We start from the raw sequence: 11,443 nt of genomic DNA on the forward strand, positions 1-11,443 counted from the left end.
CCACATGCATGCCTGATGTTCATGGAGGCCTGTTGGATCCCTTGGAGCTGGAGTTACAGGCAGTTGTAAACCATCTGATGTAGATAGATGGTGAGAATTGAACTCAGGTCCTCTGGAAGAACTTAGCTGCTCAGCCATCTCTCCAGCCCCATGAATTTTTATTTTTAGAAGACAGTGTTTCTAAGTTGCCTAGGCTGGTCTTGAACTTTCATGCCTTTTGCCTCAGTTTCCTGAGTAGCTAGGATCACAGTCTTGTCCCACTATAGACAAGTTGTCTTGTTGGGACCACCAGCTCACAAATAATAACTCAGAGACTGATTAATTATAAAAGCTTGGCCTTAGTGTAGAGGCTTGTTCCTAACTAGTTTTTATAACCTAAATTAACCTATGTTCTTAAATTTATGTTCTTTTACGTGGCTTGGTTATTGCTCACCCTGCTTCCGCCATGTCTGCCTGCCTTCCTCTCTGAGACCTCTCTGTCCCTAGAAGTCCTGCAATCTTTTCCTGCCTAGATAATGGCCATTCAGCTCTTAAGTAATCCAATCACAGTGACACGTCTTCATAGTATAAAGGAATATTGCACAGGACACCACCAGGTATGCCTTGACCTTTTTTTAACTCAGTAAGGGGCCTGGAGCTATAGCTCAGTGGTTAAGAACACTGAATGCTCCTCATGAGGACCTGGGTTCGATTTTCAGCACCTACATGGTGGCTCACGACTGAAACTCCAGTTTCAGGGACTCCAACGCCCTCTTCTGGCCTCTGTGGGCAGGCACCAGGCACACATGTGATGCAAAGACACATGTGCAGGCAAAACACCCATACACATAAACAAGTTTAATAATGAGACAAGTAACTAATTATACATACAGTTCTTCTGCTTTGTTCTTTAACAGTTTCATTGCATTTCATTGTGTCCTGGTGGACATAGATTAATGCTTTTCCATCTGCCCCTGCAGGTAAACATTTAGTTTGTTCTCAGCAACTTGTCCTGTAGACAGCAGTTCTTGACTGTGACTAGACAGATCTCTGTATGAAGACCTAGGCTATTTATCATTTTGTTTTGTTTCAAAGACAGGGTCTTTCTCTGTTATGTAGTGCCATGCTATCCTGGAATTTGCTAAGTATACCAGACTGACCTTGAACTCACAGAGACCCACCTCCCTCCACCTCTGCCAGGATTAAAGGTACGCATCACCACATCTGTTCTGTTAGTTCTAGTTTGAGGTTGGCCTTGAACACTTGTGCCTTCTGAGTGCTGGAGTTACAGGTGTAAGTCATAATGCCCATTATGGAATTCATTTGGGTTGAGTGAGTATTTCAGTGGTACTTTTCGAGACTTTCTAGGTCCATTTAATTCATACCCCCTCTGTTTGCAGTCATCTTTATCTGAGTCCAGCTTTAGCCTTTCACCACAGCCTGCTTTCTGAAGCTCTTGGAACCCCTCTAATCCACTATAATCCTCCTGGTCTGATTCCAGCTGAGAATCAACCACCAGAACTTTGGGGAGAAAAGTCAGGGACACAGGTTCTGAATACTGTGCAAATATTGACCAATCCACCCTGGACCTTGCTTATTGTCTTCCAGCTTGTCTGGTTCTCTGAATTCTGTCATTTCTTCCCACTAGAGGAACCTAGTCTATTCTAAATTCATAGAGGCTGGCTTTGACCTGTGAGCCTTTAAATTTCCTTCACAGGGTTTCTCTGTGTAGTCATGGCTGTCCTGGAACTTGCTCTATAGACCAGGCTGGCCTTGAACTTACAGAGATCCACCTGCCTCTGCTTCCCAAGGGCTGGGATTAAAGGCATGCGCCACCACCACCCTGCTAAATTATTTTTTTAAGTTTTATTTATGTCTATGAGTATTTTGCTTGAATGTCTATGCACCATGTGTGTGCCTGGTGCCTGTGGAGTTGACAAGATTTACATACAGGCTGTGAACACTATGTGGATGCTGGGGACTGAATATGAGACATTCTATAAGAGCAGCCAGTGCTCCTGACTGCTGAACCACCTCTCCAGCCCTATCCTGTGAGCCTTCGTTTAGAAGAGAAGCCTAAAACACTGAGAATGCATGAGAAAGTTATTTAGAAGTCTTCTGGTCCCTTATGTACAGGAAAGGAGAGGGAAGCAGGAATGGGGGGTTCAACCTTCAGTTTGTGCCTTTCTACCAACTCTCCCTAGAATTTACACTCCATCAACTTTTATGCTCTCAATATCTAGCCATAACTGTGATGTGTTTGTGCATTAGACCCCTGCTCATCAGGAAAAAAGAAGAGCCTTCTAATGCTTGCCACAAATCAAGATGAATCTAAAAAGAACATGAAAAATGACATATTGTACAACTGCATGTATACAAAATTATAGAACAGACAAAAGTCATATACACTGACAGAATGTAGGGTGATTACAAAAGGAGGTGAGGACCACACATAGTGATACATACACATGTCCACACATGTGCATGTGTACCCACACACAGGTACAGCCACTCATATATATACACCTACACAGACACAAACACTTGATGTAACATTCCAGTATAGCTTCACAATAACCCTATGTTGAAGCTACTTTTATCTCTACCTTACAAACTGGGAAACTGAGGCACAAGGTTTGTCTAAGGTTTGGCAGCTGCTGAGTGACAGACTGGGTGGGGGATGAATGACTCTACCCATCTAGCTCTATCTTAAGCATTATTCATTGTTACCTATTAATCTGACTCCAGGATAAAAGTAAAGTCTTTTTTACTTCTTAACACAACGAAGTCCAGTGTTGTTGTAGTTCCCTTAGTAAACCATTGCCCCTTTTAGATGCCTCCTACAATACTAGTTGGAACAGTGGAATGCTACTCCCTTCATATCTAGCCCAATGGGGTTTTCAGATGCCTCCACTGAAAGGACTCAGACAGAAACATACATTGGAGGTGGTGGCTGGGAGAAAAAGAAGTCAGACACATTTTTCCTGCATTGGCTCCCTCAGCCTTCCTTTTATTGACAGGACCTCTGGCAATACAACCCCTATAATCAGTTGGCTCTGGTCTTCAGCTGAGTGGTAACAGGAAGCCAAGTGGGTGAGAGGTGATAGGAGAAACTGCTGGGAATGATGTCCTATAGCCAGGTGCCTATCTCTAAACCCAGTGTCCTTGGGAGGGCTGGAGGAGCTAAGTGAAACATTAACCCTTCCTGTGAAGGAGAGTTGGCTTCACTCTGTTGCCACCTGACATCGGTATTATTGATTAAAATAGATCTTAAACAATGCAACAGTTTAATATTATATATAAAGTAGTGTATAATTTTAAAGTATAAATGTAAATTCAGCTAAGAGTCAAGGTTACTTTTTTGCTTTTTAGAGATTTTTTACTTTAACCTTTTTAAATTTAATTTTATTTTTTTGGATTTTCGAGACAGAGTTTCTCTGTGGCTTCGGAGGCTATCCTGGAACTAGCTCTTGTAGACCTTGCTGGTCTCGAGCTCACACAGATCCGCCTGCCTCTGCCTCCTGAGCGCTGGGATCAAAGGTGTTTTCCACCACCGCCTGGTTTTAATTTTATTTTTAATTATGTGTCTATGTGTCTGTGCACATCAGTGAAGGTGCACAAGGAGACCAGTAGAGGGCGCTGGATTCCCCTGGAGTTGAAGTTACAGGCTGTTGTGGAATAATGTTGCAGTACACTGTGAAGATGTGTCACTGAGATCGGAACAGCCAATAGCTAGGCAAGATTTTGGGGCAGAGGAACACTAGGAAGAAGAGTCACCAGCCAGATGTTGAGGAAGCAGGAGGTGCTAGAGGAGAGGCAGCAGCCAAGAGCCACATGGCAGGATGTAGATTAATAGAAACGAATTGATTTGAGTGTAAGAACTAGTTAGAAATAAACCTAAGCTATTGGCTAAGTTTTCATAACTAATAATAAGTCTTCATGTCATTATTGGGGAACTGACAGTCCCAACAAAGAAAGTCAGGCTGCAACAAGCAATTGTGAGCTGCCAGATGTGGATACTGGCAACCACCAGAGCAATGAATACTCTTAATCAGCGCACCATCTCTCCAGCCCTGATCTTCAGCTGTGTAGCAAGGATGACCTTACATTTCTGTTCTTGTTTCCCCTTCTTGAGAGCTGGGATTAGAGGCCTCTGACACCACAGTCATTTTATTCAGTGCTGAGGATCCCACCCAGGGTGTTATGCATTGTAGGCATCCCTAAGTCCTCATGCATGTGTGTGGTTTTCATACAAATAAAACTGCCTTATGTCCTCTTTGTTATTTATTCTGTATCTTTTTTTTAAAGATTTTATTATGTATCCAGTGTTCTTCTAGCATGTGTGCCTGACCACTAGAAGACCTCATTACAGATGGTTGTGAGCCATCATGGGGTTGGTGGGAATTGAACTCAGGACCTCTGGAAGAGCAGTCAGTGCTCTTAACCTCTGAGCCATCTCTCCAGCCTTTATACTGTATCTTGAAGACTGTTCATTGACTGTGTGCAAGGAAGTTTCATTTTATTTCACACATGTGTAATATCCAATTATATCAATGTACTACAAATAGTTTTCAATGGAAAGGAAGGTGGTTCTCAATAGTTTATTAAAAACACTGGAATTCTGTCAGATGGTGGTGGTGCACATCTTTAATCCCAGTACTCAGGAGGCAGAGGCAGGCAGATTTCTGTGAGTTTGAGGCCAGCCTGGTCTACAGAGCTAGTTCCAGGATAGGCTCCAAAGCAATGCAGAGAAACCCTGTCTCAAAAAACAAAACAAACAAACAAAAAAGATTCAGAGACACGTCTTCAGATATATAAGATTGACTGATATACATATTTCAACAATTTTTAGTATTTTGTTGTTTTTCAAGACAGGGTTTCTATAATCCAGACTGTCCTGGAAGTCCCTCTCTATACCAGGCTATCCTTGCACTTAGAGATCTGCCTGCCTCTGCCTCCAAGTGTTGGAATTAAAGGCATGCCATTTTAGACTGCTGCCAGTGATGAGTTGGGTTTACATCCAGACCCTGCCTGTGAACTTCCTTCTCAGCCAATACTCAGTTGTTACTTGACTCCTGTCCCTTCTGCAGAATCAGGGCAGACACTTACTTGAGTAGGAGAAAATGCATATGGGTGAGGGGCAAGCTGTCCCTCATTGACCATGAGCTCCCATCACTAGAGGTATCCAAGTGGAAGTTTAGTATCAATATTTACCCTGTCCCAGGTCTTGGGCTGGTGTCCTCAGAGATGAGTCAGCTGAGTCCCTGCTCTCCCAGTGCTTGATACTCACGGAGAAAAAGTAAACAGACAGTGATGATACAGAGTTTACTCAGCATCGAGCTAGACTTCCTCTACAGACAATATCTGGAACTCCTTGCTACATAACACACGGAAATGCTGGGAACAAAAACCAAATATTCTTTTGGACACACAACTGACCCCTTAACAAACAACTTGGGCTTTTAACAGGCAATTGAACTTAAGAAAAGTTGAACGTTGGCTAGAACCCCAGATAAATCTGGTAAGTTTGAAGGCCCAAGGCATGAATAGTTCATCTGGCTTTTGGCAGAATGCCTTGTGGCTGTCCCAGAGCATGAGGAGGCTTGTCAGACAGGAAAATCCTTCTCCCCTGGGCCCTTGTCTCTCCTGGGAGGCCAACAGGAGGCCCTTCTGTGGCTTCCTAGAATCTGATGTGGTATAGGATTTTCTTTTTTTAGATTTTCCTTTTAAAATGTGTGTGTGTGTGTGTGTGTGTGTGTGTGTGTGTGTGTGTGTTAGTGTTAGATCCCCTGAAGTCAGAGTTGCAGTTGTGAGCTGCCTGACAGGTGCTTGGAACCAAAGTCAAGTCCTCTGGAAGAGCAGAGAGTGTTCATAGCTGGTTTCATCTTTCTAGCCTCAGGCAGTAGCGGTTTCTACCCATCTTTTCAGGATGCAGCTGAGAATATGTAACTTAGCTGCCATGTGGAATTGGCTCCTAGTAACAGAGTACCCACCCCCTAACTCACAGTGCAATTATTTAACTGTGTGTCAGTGTCATCCTTTTGGGTGTGTAGAACAGGATTGTAAGGACTTGCCATGTTCTTGTTGTCTGTGCAAATCACAAGTTGTTTAAATAGACGATTCCTCACTATTTCTTAGTAAAACCATTCAGGCTTTGGCCTTGTCTTCTATGCATGGATAAGATTGGCAAGAAGTTGCTAGTTGCTCTTTAGGGGTAGGTTCCATCTAAACTTAAACCCAAAGGAAAAAAGTAAATTCATTTTCCCAAATGGCTCATCAAAAATCTCAGAACTGAGTTACATACTCATCCTTCAGCCAGTCACAATGATGCAGTGATATGATGATTAGCATATATAGGTGGAATTTTTGGTCTGGACCACCAGCCATCTCCCCAATAACCCCACAGAGACTTTATATTAATTATAAATGATCAGCTGATACCTTAGGCTCATTACTAACTAGCTCTTACAACTTAAATTAGCACATATTTCTACTTGTTATATAATTTTCTACACACCTGGCTCTTTACTCCTCAGGCTCCTCCCTTCTTCCCAGCACCCTCCTAATCTGGCTCTCCCATCCAGTCTCTTCCTGCCCAGCTATAGGCCAATCAGCTCTTTATTAACCGATGAGAATAATACATATTTACAGTGTACAAAGATTGTTCCATAACAAGCATGCATCTCTTAGTTTAAATCATGTAATACTTTTCCTGGAATAAGGGCTGAGGAATTCAAGGTCTTGCTAGGGAGAGAGGAGGGAGAGAGGGAGGAGAGAGGGAGGATAGATATCATCGCACAACAAAGTCAATGAATATGTACCTCCTTTCCCAGAGCAGAGAAGGTGTGTGTGTGTGTGTTTGGGGCAAGGACACAAACAGCCTGAATTCATAGCCTCCTAGGAAGAGGACAGAAGTTCCAATAGAGGAGGCTAGGGGTAAAGGAGTGAAGCCACAGCTTTGGGTTTTAGTCATAGTGATATCTTGGTATTGTTTTCCTAACAGGATGACTTTTGTAATTGTGGCATTTGTGGGTACAACACAGGAAGGAAATTGGTAGAGCTATGGACACTGGATCTCTGAAATCTGCCCTGAAGAATTACATAAGGCTGTAAGTCCAGATCCTCTGTTCTTTTTGGGGGTGTGGAGGGGGGAGAAGGGGGGCTTACAACATTTGGGTGGAGGATTGAGGAGGAACTAGTTGTGTGTGTTCTAGTAAGCCCCACAGAGACCCGGACCCAGGAACAGGCGGCTGTATTATAGGAGGTTGGTGGTGAGACTCTGGGGTCTGGGTCTGGTGCCGCCGCTGATTGGCTCTGTGTTCCCGCACTTGGCACTGCCTCTCTCTGCGCTCCAGTTTTCTAATCCATGCATAGGACTAGGTCAGGCCCTTCCTCTTTATTCCATCTCCAGGGTCCCTTTGATTGTCTTCTCCACACAGTGCTACTTTCCAGTTCCCTTCTCCCACTGTTGCTATTGTTTGTTCTGTTTATTTTCAAGTTGTTGTAGTTCATTGCTTCCTGGTAAAACATCATGGTCACCATAGGTCAAGCCACGGCTTCCTTCATAGCAAGCCTAACTTCCGTCATGATGTGCTTGACCTCATGTTGCCTATCTGGCCTCTTGTGGAATAATCTTTTTGTACACTGTGAAGATGTGTCTTTGCCAAGGTGCCTTCTCATTGGCTTAATAAAGAGCTGAATAGGCGATAGCTGAGCAGGAAAATGTTGGGCGGGACTTTGGGCAGAGAGGTGAGGAGAGGAATCTAGGCAAGGGAGAGATGCCAGAGCAGAGAGGAGACAGGAGGTGAAAGATGGAAGAGAGGTAAAAGCCACGAGGCAGAACTTAGAGTGATGGAAATGGGTTGTGTTTTGTGAATGTTGGCCTAATTAAAAATCTGTCTACATATGGACGAGAAGAAGCCAGATGTAGCTTCCTAGTCCTGCAGTCTCTCAGGTGGGCTGGTGCTGGGTGCTATATAGATGTGTGGCTACCAGCTGTTACCTGCTGGTTGGAGCCAGCTGCCAGTACTATGCTTTCACAATTAATAATCAAGCATCCATGTTGTTTATTGTGAGCTGGTGGCCCAAAGAAAAATCTATCTACAGCCTCTAGCATTCCTCCTGCCTTAGCCTCCAGAGTACCTGGGTCGATAGCTTGTGATTAGTGTTTCTTTTGGTGATTTTTTTTTTTTTTTGAGCTCTTTCTTTTCCATTCAGGTGTATCTGGACAGTCTATGTTTGGGTTGATTTCTTTGCATAAATTCAAGGAGTTGTTAATTTTCTGTTTGAGACAGGATCTATATGTGGTTCAGGATGGCTCTAAATTCATCTGCCTCTACCTCCCAAATGCTGGGATTACAGGCATTTGCCACCTTGCAAGTTAATTTGTTAAAGTTTCTTTTGTGCTTAGTAAAGTGGTCTTCAAATATGACGTGTTCTTGTAAATTTTGATTTACCTTTATGAAACTTCTGGCTAGGTACTATTGCTTTCCAAGGGTATGTGTGTAATATGTGGATTTTAGACTTCATTTACATCTTGATCTTGTTTTCCTAGTAAAATTGTCAATGGTTGGAATGTCATGAACATCCTCTCCTAGCTGTTATGCTGCCATTTATAATGGTGGCTGGTTACCAGGTAGTTGGAAAAAATAGTTTCTTGTAGGCAGAGGTTTCTGTTCCACAAGCTGCTCCCAAGTAACCACACAGAGGCTTGATATTTATTATAAATGTTCAGCCAATAGCTCAGGCTTGTTTCTAGCTAACAATTAACCCGTATTTTTTATTCATGCTTTGCCTTGTGGCTTGGCACCTTTTCTCAGTACAGCATGTCCATCTTGCTTCTCTCTGCATCTTCTGCATCTTTCACCAGCCCCCACCCCCTTCTTTCCAGCATTCTCCGACTCTGGTTTCCCTGCCCAATCACTTCTTGCCCAGCTATAGACTAGTCAGCGCCTTATTAACTAGTGAGAATAATACACATTTACATCATATAAAGGTTGCTCCACAGAAGTTTCTAGTTGTGCTTAAAATTTTCATATAGGGACTGGAGTGATGGCTCTTTTTAAGAGCCCTGGCTGTTATTCCAGTGGACCCAGGCTTGATTCCTAGCATCAGCTCACAAATCTCTGTAACTCCAGTCCCAGCATATCTGATACATTCTTCTGGCCTCCAAGGGCACCAGGCACACCCTGGTGCACAAACATACATGCAGGCAGCACACACACACTTTTTAAAATGCACTCAATTTGAAATTGTTTCTCTGATTTACCTTGTCTCAGTGTGTGTGTGTAACTGTGTGAAGTGCAAAGGTGAACACCAGGTTTCTTTCTTAATTGACCTCCACCTTTAAAATTTTAATTTAATGATTTGTTTATTTTTGATTTTTTGAGACAGGGTTTCTCTGTGTAGCCCTGGCTGACCTGAGACTCACTCTATAGAACATGCTAGCCTCAAACTCAAAGATTCATTTCTGCTGCTTCTGAGTGCTGGGATTAAAGGTGTGAGCCACCACCACCTGGCTTTGTTGTTTTGTTTTTTAAGACAGAGTCTCAATGGGTACTCTCAGTTGGCCTGGAACTCAAAGAGATATACCTACCTCTTCCTCCTGAGCCTAGAATTAAAGGGTCTCCATGGATTAGAGAGGATGAAGGTAGCAGAAGAATGTTTTTTAAAAATCTAAATGTTTAAAAAAAAATCTAAATTTGAGGCTAAGTGGTGATGACACATGCCTTTAATCCCAGCATTCAGGAGGCAGAGGCAGGCTGATTTCTGTAATTCCGAGGCCAGTCTGGTCTGTAGAGTGAGTTCCAGGACAGCCATGGCTCTACACAGGGAGAAACCCCATCTCAAACAAACAAACAAACAAACCCCCTTAAATTTGGGTAGTGTGCTTTCTTATCATGCAAGAAGCACTGAGCTAGGTCCCCAGCACTGTGTAAACAAGGCATGAGATACCTTTGTCTGTAACCCTAGTGCTTTGTCTGTAACCCTAGTGCTTTGCCTGTAACCCTCAGCTGCATATTGAGTTTAAGGCACCCATGACTGCATGAGAACCTGCTCACCCCCTCTCCCAAAAAACCTTATTTATGATGGTGTTCTAACTGGAAACTCTTCCTCTTCAGCGGATTTCCCGTTCTTTTTAGAGTAAGAATTCAACTTAACATCATGGTCCCCAAAGGCTATCTGACTCTTATCTGCTTCCCCAATTCCTCTTCTTGCTCCCATCACCCATCAGCCTCCCTCCTTGCAAACTCATAGTAACAAGACTAAGCTATTGCCCGAGCTTTTTTTTTTTTTTTTTTTTTTTAATTTGAAACAAGCTTGTTTTACAAGTCAATCCCAGTTCCCACATACTCCCGTCCTCCCCTGTTCCCCCCACCAACTCCCATCCTACCCCCTTTCTGCTCCCCAGAGAGGGTGAGGCCTTCCATGGGGAGTCTTCAAAGTCTGTCATATCAATTGGAGCAGGGCCCAGACCCTCCCTCATGTCTCTAAACTGAGGGAGTATCCCTCTATATTGCCTGAGCTTTTATAATTAATAAGTCTCTGTGTGGTTAATTTGGGAGCAGGCTGGTGGGACAAAAAACCCCACCCACAAGGAATCATCTTGTTTACAACTTCCTTTTCTGTTAAATACCCTTCCTATTCAGCTACAGCTACAAAACAACCCAACCCACCTCAACCCAACCCAAACCAAATTCCTCTCATTTTCTCAGGCAGAGCAACTAGCCACAATATTTAGAGCTTACATAAACATCCTGGTTGTCCCATCTGCCCTATGACTTTGGGCAAATGACTAAGTCCCTTTATGCCTCAGTTTCCTCAGATAGTGATGGGGACACCACAGCAGCTATAGTAGTGTATATACATATGGAACACTTATAGTCCATGGCCCATCGTAAGCACTATTTGCTAACTCATTCCTCTTTTTATCCTTTTGTTACACAAGGCTACTGGGCGTGTATGCCGTTTTTCAAGGTATAGAGTCTGAGTCAGCAATATCAGAATTTCCTGAAGTAATAAGGAATGCAGTTTACCATGGTGCATCACAGTTTTAATGGCAGACTGGTGGAGTTTACATTTTAAAAAGCACATTCTTGGGCCAGTGAGATGGTTCAAAAGGTATGGGCCTGATGCCATGCCTGACCACCTGAGATCAATCCCTGGCCCACACAGTAGAGGGAGAGAACAGATTCCGTGGAGTGGTTTTTAGTATATTCACAGACTAGTATAACCATCACTACAATATAGTTTTAGAACATTTGATTACTTCACAAAGAAACTGTGTTACCACCTTACCTGGTAGTATAGGTCTGTAATCCCAGCTCCTGGAAAGACTGAGACAGGATAATTGAAAGTTCAAGGCCAACCTGAGAGACGTGTATTAAAATAAAAAGTAGCTGTCATGGTGGCACATGGTTACATTCTTACACTCAGGAGGCTGAAGCAGGATTGTTGCAAATTC

This window comes from Phodopus roborovskii, unplaced genomic scaffold (assembly GCF_943737965.1).
Source record: "Phodopus roborovskii unplaced genomic scaffold, PHOROB, whole genome shotgun sequence".
Taxonomy (NCBI): Eukaryota; Metazoa; Chordata; class Mammalia; order Rodentia; family Cricetidae; genus Phodopus; species Phodopus roborovskii.